We start from the raw sequence: 17,080 nt of genomic DNA, 5'->3' as shown, positions 1-17,080 counted from the left end.
GGAAATACTTTATGATGTGACCCATTTTATCGTACTCGAGCCTTGCATAGTTATAGAGATCTGGTTCTTTTGGCTGACTTTGTTGTCATTTTTGGCGTCGTCTGCTAACCTTTGGTGATGTGCCAACTATCGTCGGCATCCCTAGTAAACTCAGAACAATTGGCACTCGTCCAGTCAACCGGCAGACCTGCATGAACTGGTGCACTTGATTAGAGGTGGGTTCAGGTTTAACATGTTTTTTAGTGGGGGCGGTTTTCATTCTTTTATATATATATATATATATATATATATATATAGAGAGAGAGAGAGAGAGAGAGAAGGAGATTGATTGATTGATTGGTAGATGTGCACAAGGTTTTAGCGTGCGTACCAACCTTGAATTTGATCAATTGATCCAATGGTCAAAAAATCATATACATGTAATTTATATTTATATGGCCTGTTGAGTAAAAAACTTGTTTTGAACCACATGATCGGGATAAGTAAGGAGGATTTTTTTCTACAACAACAACTACTACGCCTTCATCCCAAAACAATTGGGGTCAGCGATATGAACCAACAAAGAAAATCATTCGGGGCCTTCCATATGATTCCTTCTCCTCCAATCATTTTCATCCAATGCCATGTCCTCGGTGAAGTTCAAAGCATTCATATCCTTTCCTATCATCTCCATCAAAGTCTTCCTAAGCCTACCCCGACCTTTTTTCACTAATATATTTTCTCATTTCTCCATCCTTCTAACTGGAGCATCATTAGACCTTCGTCGAATATGTCCAAACCACCGTAAACGATTCTCTCTCATATTATCTTCAATGGGTGCAACGCCTACCTTCTTACGTATCTTCTCGTTCTGAATCTTATCTTTTATTGTATTTTCACACATCCATCTAAGCATACGCATCTCATTTACACTCATTTTTTGAATATGATGTCTCTTGGTAGCCCAACATTCCGTACCATATAGTAAAGCGGGCCTAATAGTCATCCTATAAAACTTTTCCTTCAACCGCAATGGCATTCTACGATCACACAACACTCCAGTTGCACTTTTCCATTTCATCCACCCAACCTTTATCCTATGATTTACATCTCCATCAATTTCTCCATACTTTTGAATGATAGATCCCAAATATTTGACACAATCATCCACCGATATTTCTTGCTCACCAAGCTTCACTACACTGTCATCACTACTTCGTTGCTTACTAAACTGACTCTTACTCAACTTAAAACCTCTTGCTTCCAATGTTCGTCTTCATAATTCTAACTTAGCATTAACCCCAACTCTAGACTCATCAAACAAACAATATCATCAGCAAACAACATACACCACGGCACATTTTCTTGAATTGATCTCGTAAGCTCATCCAACACTATAGCAAATAGAAAAGGGCTTAAAGCAGATCCTTGATGTAACCCAACCGTTATATGAAAATTGGTTGTCACCCCTTCACAAGTGCGAACATTGGTTACTGCTCCTTCATACATATCCTTAATTATACTAATGTACTTGAGAGAAACACATTTCTTCATCATTGTCCACCAGAGAACGTCCCTAAGTACTCTATCGTATGCCTTCTCCAAAACAATAAAAACCATATGCAAATCTTTGTTCCTCTCTCTATTTCTCTCAATAAGTTGTCTAAGAAGATGTATAGCTTCCATAGTTGATCTTCCAGGCATAAAACCAAATTGATTCTCTGATATCATGACAATCTTCCTCAACCTAGACTCAATCACCCTCTCTCAAAGTTTCATAGTATGACTTATGAGTTTTATACCACGATAGTTTGTGCAATCTTGTATATCACCCTTATTTTTATATACAGGCACCAACATACTCTTCCTCCACTCATTAGGCATCTTATTTGTCCGCCAAATCTTGTTAAAAAGATTTGTCAACCATTCTAAACCTTTCTCTCCCAAGCATTTCCAAGCCTCGATAGGTATACCATCTGGGCCAACTGCCCTTCTTGATTTCATTTTCTTTAAAGCCTCTGCAATTTCTTTCTTTTGAATCTTGCGCATGAAGTCACAATTCATCTCATGAAAAAGAATTGAAAAGTCTCCAAGATCCTGAGCATGACTTTCATTAAATAGCTTATCAAAATAATCTTTCCATCTCTCCTTAATCTCCTTATCTTTGACTAAAACCCTTTGTGTTTCATCTTTGATACATCTAACCATACCCAGATCCCTCGATTTCCTATCTCTCATCTTTGCAAGCCTATAAATATCCTTCTCACCCTCTTTGGTATCCAATTTGTCATAAACCTCTTTATATAACTTATTCCTCGCGTTTCGAACTACTTTTTTAGCTTCCTTCTTTGCTATCATATACTTCTCCAAATTCTCATTATCACGACTCTTACTTAGATTTCAATAACACTTTCTTTTAACCTTAATAGCTAATTTGACATCCTTGTTCCACCATGATGTATCCTTACCTAGCGGTGCACCGCCTTTAGACTCACCCAATACCTCCTTAGCCATCTTTCTCATGCCACCCGCTATCTTATTCTACACTGATTCTGAATCCTCATCTAGACACCAATCAACTTTCTTAACTACCTGTTCTACAAACATTCCTTGTTTAGCTCCTTTCAGTGCCCACCACTTAATTTTAGGATCTATCCTATGTCTATCCCTTTTGCGGCATTGTCTAATTCTAAGATCTAAAATTAAGACTTTATGTTGTGTAGCTACACTTTCTCCCGGTATAACCTTACAATCGATGCAACAACCTCTATCTTTCTTTTTAAGTAGAAAAAAATCTATCTGACTCGTATTAACCCCACTTTTAAATGTTACTAAGTGAGACTCCCTCTTCCTAAACCAAGTGTTTGTTAAGATCATATCATAGGACAAACCAAAATCTAAAATCCTTTCTCCACTTTCGTTTCTTTCTCTTATATCATAGCCTCCATGGATACTCTCAAATCCATCCCTACATGTCCATTAAGGTCACCGCCGATGAAGGAAGATTTTTTTTCTCTTCCAAAAAAATTCAAAGGAAATATTATTTTGATTCTCAAAAACCGTATGACCCTTGGCAAGCAAACTATATTGAACACGTCTATGCAGTTAGATTGAACGAGAGGAAGCTTGTTGGGTGTCAAACGGGTAGGATCTGGTTGAGACCCAGATGAGTCTGAACCCGGATCGATTTTTGAGGTGCTGGTATTGAGTTCGGACTCGGGTCCTAAAAGGATTACATGCATGCACTAGACCCGATCCATACCCGGTAAAGTAATATTTTTTATCTTTTTTATATTGAAAAATCACATCTGAACTTGAGTTGGTCACAGGTCTAGTATGAAATTTCACAAACCACACCTGGCTCCAAATACTAATCAGACCATTTGAGTCTGACCCAGTTTCTATTCGAATCTTTTATATATATAATTATCGATGGTGATTGGTGATTGAGAGATGTATGTATAACTTCAATGAGAGTGGATCAACCTTCAAGAGACTCTCGTCCCACCCATTTGTGTCTCTAAATCTAACCCTGGCAACGTAGGTACCGTAGACTTAAAGGGTGGGTGACCCAACTTACTCATGGATGATTGGATTGGTGGGTGAAATTTTAGGCAAGCCTGAGTGACCATACTGACTTAACTGGGCTTAGTAGGATGGCTGTACAATACCACCACGTATGATACTGTCCTTGATTGATTTCTTGAAAAGTTGGTCCGTGCAGAAACCACGTTGGGCAACATGGAAGCAAAAGGCAGCCGAGCCAGCCAGCTCAGTGATCACCTGAATCATGCAAATGGCTATTTCTTTTCTTGGCTCATATGCGCTCATCTGAAACCTTTTAACAACTTTGTAAAGTCTCGACATGTGCTAGCAAATTCAGTAATATGGTGCATGTTTGCACCTTTAAGATCAGGGCGTTTTGGATGACCCAAAACCATGTTAAAAAGGTAGTTTTAGGTGTTAATTTGTTTAACTAAATAAAACTAAGTTTGTTTGGATATCATCAAACTTGGTTTCTAAATTTTGAGAAAAAACTGGGGTTGTAACTTATTTTGCAAAAGCTACTACTTCCTGGACTTTTTAGTTGAAAACCAAGTTTATTGTTGGCCCACGTTAATTGGTTCATGGCCATGGTCCCCAAACTTTATTTTACTTTGAGTTTAATTTAATCAAAATCTTTTCTAAAACATAATCACGTTTTATGGATAGGACCTACTTTAGAGGAGCAGTTTCTTAGTGAGAGTCCATTATCTAGGCTGATGGCAACACCAAGAGGAGTAAATTCTATATATACGCCCAGGGTTCTACCAGTTAGCGCAAAAAACAGAACCATTGCTAAGGAAGCCATCTCTCTCTCTCTCTCTCTCTCTGCACTACAAATCTGTTGTATCTATACTAATCTGTGTCATCAGGGGTATCAGAGCTATGTTGTGCAGATCACCGGATCCAAAACAATGATGAGCAAAATATGTACCGAGTTAGCTAATATGGATAAACTCAATAAAATGAATTTTCATACATAGAAAATGAGTATCCTGCTAGTGTTATCCTTAGAAAGAATTAAATATGTCTTAGAAAAGAAAATGAAAAACCCAGGTGACAAGGCAAATGAGGAAGATAAAACTAAATACAAAAAATTTAAAAGGGATGATAAGTTAGCTCAAACAATCATACTTACTTACATGGAGGATAACCTTATTAGTGTTTTTGAAGACTATCCAGCAATCGTAAAAGTGTTTGAAGCAATCACTCTAAAATATAACGACTTCTGAGACACATATCTAATTATTTCTTGAAAAATACAAATCATGCAAAATGAATAAAGAAGATAATATTGTAAATCATGTAAACAATATGATGGTTATAGCTAATAAAGACCTTGCAGCTATTAGAAATGTGATTCTAGACGGTATGCATATTTTCACAATCCTTAACAGCTTACCACCTTCTTGAAAAATGGTCACCATTGCCATGAGATTGAGCTCAACACAAGTGAAACTGTACAAATTGCCCATACTACTAGCTATAAAACAAGAACACATGAAAAAATACAAGCATAATGAATTTTTAGTTGCTAAGGATGCTCTCAATTGTAGTCATGGACCCTTTAAGCGCCTATAATTTAAAAGAAATCAAATAATAATTTTGGTAAATTTAATAAAATTTGTCCAATATTCTTCAAGTCACATGTATCTTTTGCATAAATCAAGTGCTACAAATGTGACAAACCTGAACACATCAAAAGGAATTGTTGCACATGCAAGAACAAATTCAACAACAAGGGAAATGACAAGTGCAATAAGAAAAAAGATGGCGTTTGCATGATATCAAAATGCTTGTTCGCTGATTGAGAATTGTCTGAATGGTGGGTGGATTCGGGAGCAACAAGACTTATTGCTAAGAGCAAGGAAGGGGCAGTCAAACTGAAAGAATTCAAACTTGGAAATCACCATGTTTACATAGGCAACAACACTTATAATAATGTTCTAGGTGCTTGTTCATATATGATTAATGTTTTAGGCACCAATGTTTTGTTAATTGATATATTGTTTGTGCCGTCCATGAGGCAGAATTTGGTGTGTGCACCAGCCCTCATGAAGAAAGGATTTGAGGTTAGGTTTAATCCTCCTAAGGTCACTATTGGCAAGCATGCCTGTATTAACTTTGAAGGTGTATTTGATAAGGAGCGTGAAATGTTTAAGCTTCATACTGATTATATGAATAAAGCATCTTCTTCTACTTATATTGATAGTGCTTTGATTGTTGATGTAAATATTTGGCAGCAAAGATTGAGACATGTTAGTTTAGATAAGATGAAGAAAATGGTTAGACTCAGATTATTACCAAATTTTAATGAAAAATTATTTAATAGATGTGAGTCTTGTATATATGAAAAAATGACCAAAAAACCTTTTCCAAAAGAAGTCATTAGAGCATTAGAACTATTAAAAATAATTCATTAAGATATTTATTAATTTTTTAGAGTCCAAACCCAGGAAAGAATGATATACTTCATTACTTTATAGATGACTTCTCAAGATTTAGATATATATACTTGATGTCCCATAAGTTTGAGGCACTGAATAAATTTAAACAATATCATAAATAAGTTGAAAGGCAACTTGGACACAATATTAAAATTTTAAGGACTAATTGAGGTGGTGAATATATGTCAAATGACTTTAAAGAATATTGCCTAGGACATGGGATTCTTTGATATATTTTAATGCATTAGACAGTACAACAAAATGGTGCCTCTGAGAGACATAATAGAACTCTCATGAATATGGTATGGTCTATGTTGTTTAATGCATCTCTGCCTAAAGAGTTTTAGGGAGAAGCAGTGTGCATAACAATGTACATCCTGAATCGAATTTCCTACAATTTTGTAATCTTAACTCCCTATCAACTTTGGTTTGGTAGGAAGCCAGATTTAAACAAGCTTTGAAGGTCGGGTTTTATAGTACATGTGAAAATCCTCGATCAATCAAGAGACAAGTTGGATACCAAATAGATGTGCATTCATTGGATATTCAACCGGATCAAAATGCTATAGGTTCTATGATATGCGTATTGGTCTAATTGAAAGCAGAGATGTTGACTTTTTGGAAAATCAAAATGCCAATGGTAATGCTCCCATGGATGTTGACAATGATCTTTACGATCTTATTGATATTGATGAACTTATCAAATAGTTTGATAATGAACCAACCAAGCAAGATATTTTTTACCATCTAAGAGATGATACACTTTCAAATATTCCTCCATCTTCATATCAGACGTTAAGTGGTCATAAAGGCCTAGAGCTCCTCTGTCATACTTAGATGATTATTATGTGTACTTAGATAAGAAGCTATGTTACTCAGTAGATTTGGATGACATGCTTGATAATTTAATATATAGTGAAGCAATTGTTTCACATGAATCATCAGATTGGGTAAAAGCATTGGATGAAGAAATTGGATTCATTAAGAAAACTCATATATAGGAGTTATCAGATTTACCTGAAGGAAGAAAACCCATTGGGTGTGAATGGATTTTAAGAAAGAAATATGTCTAATGGAAATATTGATAAATTCAAAGGTCATTTAGTGCTGAAAGGTTTTTTGTAAAGATGAGTGGATTATAGAGATACATATTTTTCAATTGCAAAGTTTGCATCTATAAGGATAATTCCAACTAGTGTACCTTATTATAATTTAGATCTATATCATATGGATGTCAAAACTATGTTCTTGAATGGTGATATGAAGGAAACAATTTTTATGGCTCAACCAAAATGCTATGTTGTTAATGGTCAAGAAGATAAGTTGTATAGGTTGAAAAAATCCTTATACAGTTTTAAGCAATCATCACGTCAATGGTATTTGAAAATTTACAAAGCCATATATGATATTGAATAAGTGGCTAATGCTCTTGACCATTATATATATATATATATATATATATATATATATATATATATATATATATATGAAAAAGTGAGCAAATTTGCTATTTTATCTCTTTATGTTGATTATATACTCCTCACTAAAAATAACAATGATATGATTGTTACAACTAAGACGAAGTTAAATACTCATATTTAAATGAAAGACATAAGCAAGACATCTTATGTTCTTGGAATAAAAAATTTTCGAGACAAGAGATCTAGACTTTTATGTTAAAGTCAGGAGAGATCTATTGACCATATACTTAAAGAGTTTAAAATGCAATGACTGTAAGTCAAATGAAACTTTTGTGGCTAAAGGGGTCAAGTTAAGCAAGAATGATTGTTCTAATGAAGAGCAAGATAAATTGATCATCCCATATGCTCAAGTTGTTGAATGCTTGATGTATGCAATGTTATGTACCAAATCAGATATTAGCTTTGTTGTGGATCTCGTAAGCCAATATCAAAGTAATCTTGGATGGTCTCATTGGCAAGTTGTAAAAAGAATATTTAGATATTTGAAGAAACAAAAAATTAAAAATGGTTTATTAGACAGATAATTTAGAACTAATCAGATATTTTGATGTTCATTTTGCTAAAAGCAGGAATGACAACAAATCTGCTTCAGGCTATATTTTTCTCTTTTAAGGTGGTGTTGTCTTTTGGTCCTACAAAAAACAAGGTTGTGTAGCTCTACATATACAAGAAGTAGAATATGTAGCATTTAACATGACTTACTTTTGCCATCTAGATAAGTCGCTTTATAAAAGACCTAAAGTCGAAGATATCATACAGGTCGATACAAATATACTGTGATAATCAATACGCTCTTAGCCTGATGCAAAGTAGAGTAGATAGTTCTAGAAGCAAACATATAATGGTAAAATACCATTATATTCATGATATGATTGAAAAGAATGAGATTATAGTCAACTATATGTCAACTACTAACCCCTTGACAAAATGCATATATGATGAATTATTTTCTAAACATGTTTCATGCATGGGTTTAAGATATGTCTAAAATCAAATTAAAAGTACAATACTAAATTTGAATGCATGTGAAAACCCTTATTTATAGGAAGGTAAATCATTGCATTATTTTTTGTTCGGCTCTCATGCCTAAGTGGGAGATATTGGCCAATGTTAATGGGTTCATAACCATGGTGCCTCTCAGTGGAGCCCATGCATTTGAGATGAGTAGGGCCCAATTATCTCAAATGCATGGATATGATAATTTTTCAGTTATCTCTATTCAAACTTTATTTTACTTTGGGCTTAGTTTTATTAAAATCTTTTCTAAAACCTAATCACATTTTATGGATAGACCTTACCTTAGAGGAGCGCTTTTTTAGTGTGAGTCAGTTATTTGGGCTGATGGCAATACTAGGAAGTGTAAATTCTATATATATGCTTAGGGTTCTACCATACAATGGTATGAGTTGGTGAAAAAAACATAACCCTCCTAAAGGAAGCCATCAACATATATCTCTCTCTCTATGTGCACTATAAATCTGCTAGATCTATACTAATCTTGGCCATCATCTCCCTCCTATATATACAACAAGGTGGTGGATGGTGGTTCTAGTCAATTTATAGTAAAAAAACTAGTTATTTAGTCATTTTCAACCATCCATTGGCCAGAAAATGGATTCGTTGATACCATCCACATCAGATGGTTGTCGGCAAGTCTTTTTCAACTAGTGGATGATTGAAAATTGGACAAAAACTAGATTCTTTTTTTAAAATAAAAAAGATGGGGTTAGGCAGACCCCTATATATTTATTTAAAAATCAATGAAAATGAATTTATAGGGGGATCCCCTTCCATACTTGAGATTCATGTTTTGAGATACTACTATGGTTGTTAAACTGCAACTGTTGATTAGTCTTATGGTGATGTTGCAAATATTCATATCTCACCAACGCACCTAACACACTGTTTTCATGAAAAGGAGTTGTGCTATCAAAAGAACCATATTTGTATCTACACTTGGAACGTGAAGCCATGAGATTATGACTGAATTCATAAATATGTGTTGTGACATGCTTTGCAATATGACAATAGTTACAGTAAAAGATCTTGATCAACTCACTCTTGCAATCATCAAAGTCATATGAGTTGTGTTGATTGAGGTTTTTTTTTACCGTGTTGAGATTGAAATTCAGTATTATGATTGTGTGTGACTTTATAAAGCAATGATTATATTCAAAGCCAGATCATTATGTTCCAAATTCATACAAAGTGTAATAGTAGGTGTGTACACCAACCCATATAGCATGTTCATACCTAAAGATACAATATCAAATTTTCTCTAATTACATAATCTAGTAGTTTCTCCAATTGAGTAATAATTCCTTGAGAATTGAAAAGGTGAAGTATTTTTTAGTATTATCATTTTCACCAAAGTAAAAACATAATGACTCTATTATGCTTACCTTAAAAAAGGTGAATAATAAAGGGTCTCACATTTACCTTTTTGATATAAATTAAGTCTTTTCTTTCATTTTTGCAATATCAGGTTCCTTGATCATTGATGATTCTAGCAATATCCCTATTTTAGACGAATCAAATTTTTTTGATTGGAGAAAAATTGTGTTGTTCACTTTGGGATACATGGACTTATATTTAGCTTTAATAACTGACAAACCTCACTCTTACAGAACAAAGAACAACCAATCAGAAGGCTATTTATAAGAAGTTAGAGCTCTCAAATAGGCTTAGCCTATTGCTTTTGCAATTACAATTGACTAAGAATATTTAAGGCATCATCTCTCACCGTAGGACAATGAAGGAATTTCTGAGAGCTATTGAGGCTCAATTCGTTAGTTTTAATAAGGCTAGAGTCAGTACTCTCATGTCCAAGTTGGTATCTATGAAATATTCTTGAGACAATTATATTCGATAGCACATTCTAGAAATAAGAAATCTTGCATCTCAACTGAATGATATGAAACTCGCTAATCCTGACTCCTTCCTAGTGCATTTAATTTTGACCTCATTGCATATAGAATATAGACCCTTTAAAAATGTTTACAACACACATAATGATGAGTGATCCTTTAATAACCTTTTAACTAAGTGTGTTGAAGAGGAAGAAAGATTGAAGGGTTAGAAGGTGCAAAGTGTACATATGACTTTTCATTACACAAAGTATAGGCCTGAGGCAAATAAAATTTTCTTCAAGAAGAAAAGCAAGAAGAAAACTTCTAGGGAGAGTTCTAACTCTTAGGTGAATGTCAAATCTCAAACTGGTGGTTCTTATATAAAGTGTTTATTATGTAAGAAGAAGAAATATAAGAAGGTGAATTGCATCAAGCATAAGAAATGACTCAAGATTAATATAAGAAGTTATTCATTTTTTATGAGTGAAATTTAATCCATGTCCTATTCAATAGCTAGTGGGTTGATTCAGGTATCACTGTATACATTGACAACTCTTTGCAGGCATTTCTGAATTAAAGAAAACCAACGAAGCATGAAATAAGTATCTTCTCAAGAAACAAGATGTGTTTATACGTGAAGAATGTTGGGACTTGCAGAGTTGTTTTGGAATATGAATTTATTTTGAATTTGGTCGATACATTTTACGTTTTAACTTACAGTAGGAACCTTATTTCAATTTCAAGACTTAATAAGTTTGGTTTTGGTTTTGGTTTTAATTTTTAAAACTCTAAACTTATTATCATTAAAAATTCAATTCCTATAGGTTCTATATATATGTGATGGTTTGTATTGTTTGAGAACCAAACTCCATATCTAAAAATCTTACTATGTTAAGAATACGTTGATTGACAATAAATATGGTTTGAATGATGATCAATCTTATTTGCTTTGGCATCGAAGTTTAGGACATATCTCGAAAGTGAGAGTCTAAAGATTTTGGAATCCCTTGACTTCACAGATATAAAATCATGTGTTAACCGCATAAAGGCTAAGCAGACCATCATATATAAGAAAGATGCCAAACACAATAATGGTAAATTAGAAATTGTGCATACATATGTTTATGGGTCATTTATCCTGAAAGTATTTTGTCACCTTTATAGATGATTACTCTCAATATATATATCTCTACTTGCTATTTGAGAAATATAAATTCTTTTAGGTTTTTAAGGACTTGAAGAAAAAGGTAGAAAAATATACCGGTGAAGTTATAAAAGTGGTCAAGCGTGATAGAAGTAGAGAATACTATGGTTGTTTCACTGAGATGAGACAAAGGGTCATTAATATGATTTCTAAAAGGGGCATGCATTGTGCCTCAATACACCATGTCCGGTAGTGCCTACCAGAATGATGTAGCTGAAAAGAGAAATCGTACACTTAAGGAGATGGTTCGAGCGATGTTAAATCACTCAACCATTCCCCTGACCTTGTGGGGTGAAGCTCGTATGACAACAATGTACATATTGAACAAGGTTCCTACGAAGGTTGTCTAAAGGACTTCTTATGAGTTATGAATATGTAGAAAACCTTTCTTGTCATATATGTGCATATGAGGATGTCTGACTGAAGTTAAATTGTATAACCCACATATAAAAGCCTTTGATCTTAAGACAATGAGTGAATTTTTTATTGGTTATCAAGAAAGATCAATGGGCTTTAAGTTTTATTGTTAATCTCATACACCATAAATAGTGAAGATAGATAAAGTGATATTTCTTGAATAAAGTTCTATTAGGTAAATGTATCTAAAAGTCATATATTTGAGGAATTATAGGATTCTATTTATTTATTTATAAAGAAAAAGGCTCAGTTTTCCCGATCATTGTCCTTTTGGTTGATGTTAGAGAAAATTTGGTCAATAACAATCAATCCTAAGTAAAACAAGTTGTTGATGAGGATATACAACAACAACAGGATGCAAAGGTTTAAATTAAACCACCAATAAAACCTGTATGGAGGTCCATATAGTGTATTTGCAAGAGCCCAATGATTTCATAGATATTGATGATAATCTTCTAACCTTTGCAGAAGCCATTGAAAGTGATAAATCGATACATTGGAACAATGTCATGAAAGAAGAGCTTAATTCTATGTTAAAGAACTAAATATGAGATTGTATACCTCAACCTGATAGAGTTAGACTTGTTGGTTGTAAGTGGGTAATTAAGACCAAAATAGAATCTAAAGGGCGAGTGAAGAAGCACAAGGCTAAGCTCATTGCAAAGGGATTCACTCAGATAGAGGGCATTGATATAATGAAACTTTTCTTCTATCTCAACTAAGAAATCTTTGAGAATAATCATGGCCCCCATAGCTTATTTTGATTTAAAGTTACATCAAATGAATGTGAAAATAACCTTTCTTAATAGGGATCTACAAGAGGAAGTATATATGCAACAACCTTCTAGTTTCAGTGTAGATGATTCAAACAATTTAGTTTGAAAATTAAATAAATTAATCTATGAACTTAAACAAGTCTTCTGCCAATGGTATAAAAAGTTCAATCGAGTGATTTTAACTTTCAGATTCACTGAAAACATTGTTGATCAGTGCATATACCTTAAGGCTAGTGGGAGTAAGTTCATAATTTTGATTTTGTATATTGATGATATTCTTCTTGAAACTAATGATTTGAGTCTATCACATAAGACAAAAGAATTCATTTCTTCTCATTTTGATATGAAAGACATGGGTGGGTCTGCTTATATCCTTGAAATTGAGATCTATTGTAATAGAACTAAGGGTATACTCGATCTCTCTCAGAGATTCTATACCCTTAAAATTCTTAAAAGATATGGGATAGAGAATTGCTCTCCAGGTTTGGCACCCATAGTAAAAGGGGATAAATTGAGCTTAATGTCCTTAGGATAATAATGATAAGGTTCAGATGACAAGCATTTTTTATGCTTCAATGGTTGGGAGTTTGCAATATGTGCAAACCTACACGTGACCTAACATCGCATTTGCTATTGGGATGCTTAGTAGATATCAGTCTAATTCAAGCATTACACACTGAAAGATCGTGAAGAAGGTCATGCAATATTTGTAAGAAACGAAAGACTATATATTGACTTACAGAAAGGTAGACCACCTAGAGGTTATTGGATACTCAGATATGGATTTAGGAGGATGTCTCGATAGTAGAAACTTTACTACGGGATACATCTTCCTATTAGCAGGCGGTGTTATCTCACGGAGAAGCGAAAGGCAGTTTACAACTGCAGCTCATACCATTGAGGCAAAATTTATTGCTCTATACGAGACTTCTTCTTAGGCCATATTGATTAGAATCTTTATTTTGGATCTTGGCATTATGAACTCTATTGAAAGACCATTGAAGATCTTTTATGATAATGAAGCTATTGTTTTTATCTAATAACAACAAGAGCTTTACTTTATACAGACGCATGAAGTTAAAGTACTTTATTGTTAAAGAAAGAACAGAGAATCATTTAGTGTGTATTGATACAATCATCACAAAGAAAATGATTGCAGATCCTCTTACTAAAAGGCTAGAACTGAGATTGTATTCTCAACATGTAATGAGGATAAATGTATTTGATTCCTTGGGATGTATGACAATACATTATAGTTTTATGTGATCACATTTCTAAAACTAAATTGATTCTCTATATTTTGTGCATTGTTGAATTTTGTGTAAAGTGTCTCTCGTTTGTGAAGAGAGAATAACAAAATAACAATATTAAAAAGGACAAAAAAGAATGAGTTAGAGACCAACTTGTTTATAAAGGTACTCTTAACATGCTAAACACTTAAAATGAACGATATTGTAGTACATAAAAATATGACATCTCATATAGAAACGTTCATCTCTATGACTCGTATGATTCATTCTTGTGATTCAGTATAGCATGTAAACTCACATAAAACTTGAATCGAGATAACAGTAAAGAACTTCAATAATGAGTTTTTTCGTGTCTATGGGTCAAGTGAAAGAATTTTGGACTATGGATCGAATCCAACCTAATGTGACCCGAGAACACCAAAGGTTTTTAGTCCATACTGAGGTTATGGTTACAGGACAATTATGAGAATGTGAAGAGCTCTCATAACTATCCATGAATGTAGACATCCCACTATATAAGTTCACCGCTGTAGTGTGATGAGAACTACATGATTTTGTTTTTTCTCAAACTCTGAGTTCAAGGGTCCTGTTCACCTCTCGACTTGACAGTTTGGGCTCATCGAAGGCGTCGATTGGCTTAGAAGAATGCCGACAACTCACTTTCACTGAAGCATCGTTTAGATCGACAATGTTCGCTTTTGGTAAGTAGCATTTCTTGGCCTTTTATTTTAACGGTGGCTTCACCAAGCAAAAACATCATGTCAAAAGTTATTACGTCATACTGGTATGCTGGAATCTGATCAATGAGCCTATCTTGAAGCCATTTGTCCATAAAAAATGAGCAGTGAAGCCATCTCTAATCTCCCAATAAACATCATGTACAATACTCCACCCCCAAGATTCCTTTCCAAGCTTAGGACCCTTGTGAGAATGTAGTGGGATTTTATAAACTCTTCGAATGGAGGTATTTTCTTTTAACAACACCTGTCCATCTAGATTTGGATGTAAGCACCTTGATGGCAAGAAAAGCAATATTGGATTGTTGGTTTTAGATGTACGTCTGATCTCGACCCCTCCTTCGATCTAGGGTAAACAAATCTGTCTCCACTTGATTAGGTGCACTTTGGTATGATCCAATACCCCTTGCTAAAGAATTAATGTGCAGAATAAGTGATCCATCTGCCTAATGACTCTAGTTGGGAGCTTGAAGAAGGTCAAAAGCCAATGCAAGGGGATGGAAAGCACGTGGTACTAACCTGCCATTTTTTGATCATTGGGTCGCTGGAAAATGGTGTAAAGTTGGATGGTTCTTCGATATATGAGAACCAATATACCAACAAATTAATTAAGAAAACAAGTTTATTATTGTTGATTTGATGTGCTAAATAGAACAATGAAGATATGCAGATTAAGGAAGCGGAAGTGAAGCATGCAACATGCATTCGTTTCCCGCTAAAACCCGGCGACTTTTCTCCTTATCGTTAGATTCCAATGAGATTGTGTTTAATCCTTTTTTATTAAGTAACAATAAAAAGTTGCTTCTCCAGAAATTCATGTTCTCATCGGCTTCCAATCCATTTTCTAAAATGTCACTTTTAAAGGGTATTTTACTCATTTTAATATGATTGAATCCATCTAATATTAAATTAGATTAACCCACATATATATATATATATATATATATAATGTCAAGTTACTCTTTGGCTATGTGACAGGGACACCCATTTTGGGTGTGCGTCCCTGGTGACATGAGAAATAAAACACACCGACACTTACAACCTTCTTTTAATAATTTTAATAATATTTTAGTACTTTTAAGATATAAAAAGTTAGTTTTTATTGATTAAAATTTTAAAATTCAGTGTCTTTGTGTCTTATTTTTCAAAACTAGTGCCGCATGTCTACGTGTCCATGGCCGCATGTGGTTAAAGTCTAGCTTCTAAAAGAAAATGTTACAAGTTATTTCAGTATAATGATAAAAATATTTTAAAAACCAGATTAATAAATTGTCATAAAAAATTTGTTTTAAAAAAAAACTGTCATCCAGACAACAAAACTAGGTTTACCAAAACAAAGTTTTTAAAAACCAAGTTTTCAGGTTATTTTCAGTATAGTCCTTCACGAGTAAATAGTATATTTTGGAGAGGACCAGCAGTACTACCAAAACTCAATAGTTCAAATCTCATGGGTGTTACCCCTTGCGCAAGCTGAAGTGTGGCGACTCCCTAAGTGCAAAGGGTAATTAAGCCCACATAGTTTTACGTTGCCATGACAGCCATCGTAAGTACGGCAGGCAAACCCAGCTCAGCTATGTCTCTGATCCTGGGTGTGGTTTCTCCGCGTAAATATATATAAAAAAAAAGGTTTTCAAAAAACTAGGTTTTTAATATTTTATCCAAAAGCCCCCCTAAAGTTTATTTCTTTTTGGAGGTAACAAGAAAAAACTGCCTTGCTTAGTTCATTGGCGTAAAACTCCAAGTCTACCATCTCCGATCAGCGAGTATACTCAGTTTCAGCCTCATGGAAAGGAATGTGCACCAATGGGTCATGAACAGTTGGACTCATGCAGTCTTATTAACTTGATGACATTCAAATGTCACCCCACTAGATGAGTGCAACCCTGGGCTCTACCACCTCTAATTGGAAGTTTTTGGCACATAATCTCCTGATTTTTACTAAGTCTAAGAACAAGATAAAAAATGATTTTCCACCAGACAATACTCCTGGTATCACTATTCCTTATTTATCACACACACACACACACACTCTCTCTCTCTTGTTTAATATGGATTCAGCTCGTAGAAGCTGAGTTAATTCCATTCTTTTGGTCAAGTTTTTGGCCCAAGCATCAACTTCAAATTGTTGTTGCTCACACGGGCTCCGCAAATTTGGCTAAGTGGGTTGGCTTAAGACATTCAAGTTGAAAGCAGTCAAGTGTTCTATACTCGATGTGTGTGCCCTCGCCGTTAGGCAAAAACAGCAGACTCCCTAGTCGGCAAAAAGGGTAGCCTTGGGGTTTTATGTGGTCAGACATGGTGACCATAGGTCTCTAGGGCTTACTAGTGCAGTAGGTCTTGTTGGGGTTTTGTTTCAAAATTATTGGATTAGAACTTAGGTTTGCCTATTCATTTTTC

Source organism: Nuphar pumila, chromosome 4, assembly GCF_984573655.1.
Source record: "Nuphar pumila chromosome 4, dmNupPumi1.hap1.1, whole genome shotgun sequence".
In the NCBI taxonomy this organism is placed as follows: domain Eukaryota; kingdom Viridiplantae; phylum Streptophyta; class Magnoliopsida; order Nymphaeales; family Nymphaeaceae; genus Nuphar; species Nuphar pumila.
Note: the sequence above shows the minus strand (reverse complement) of the source record.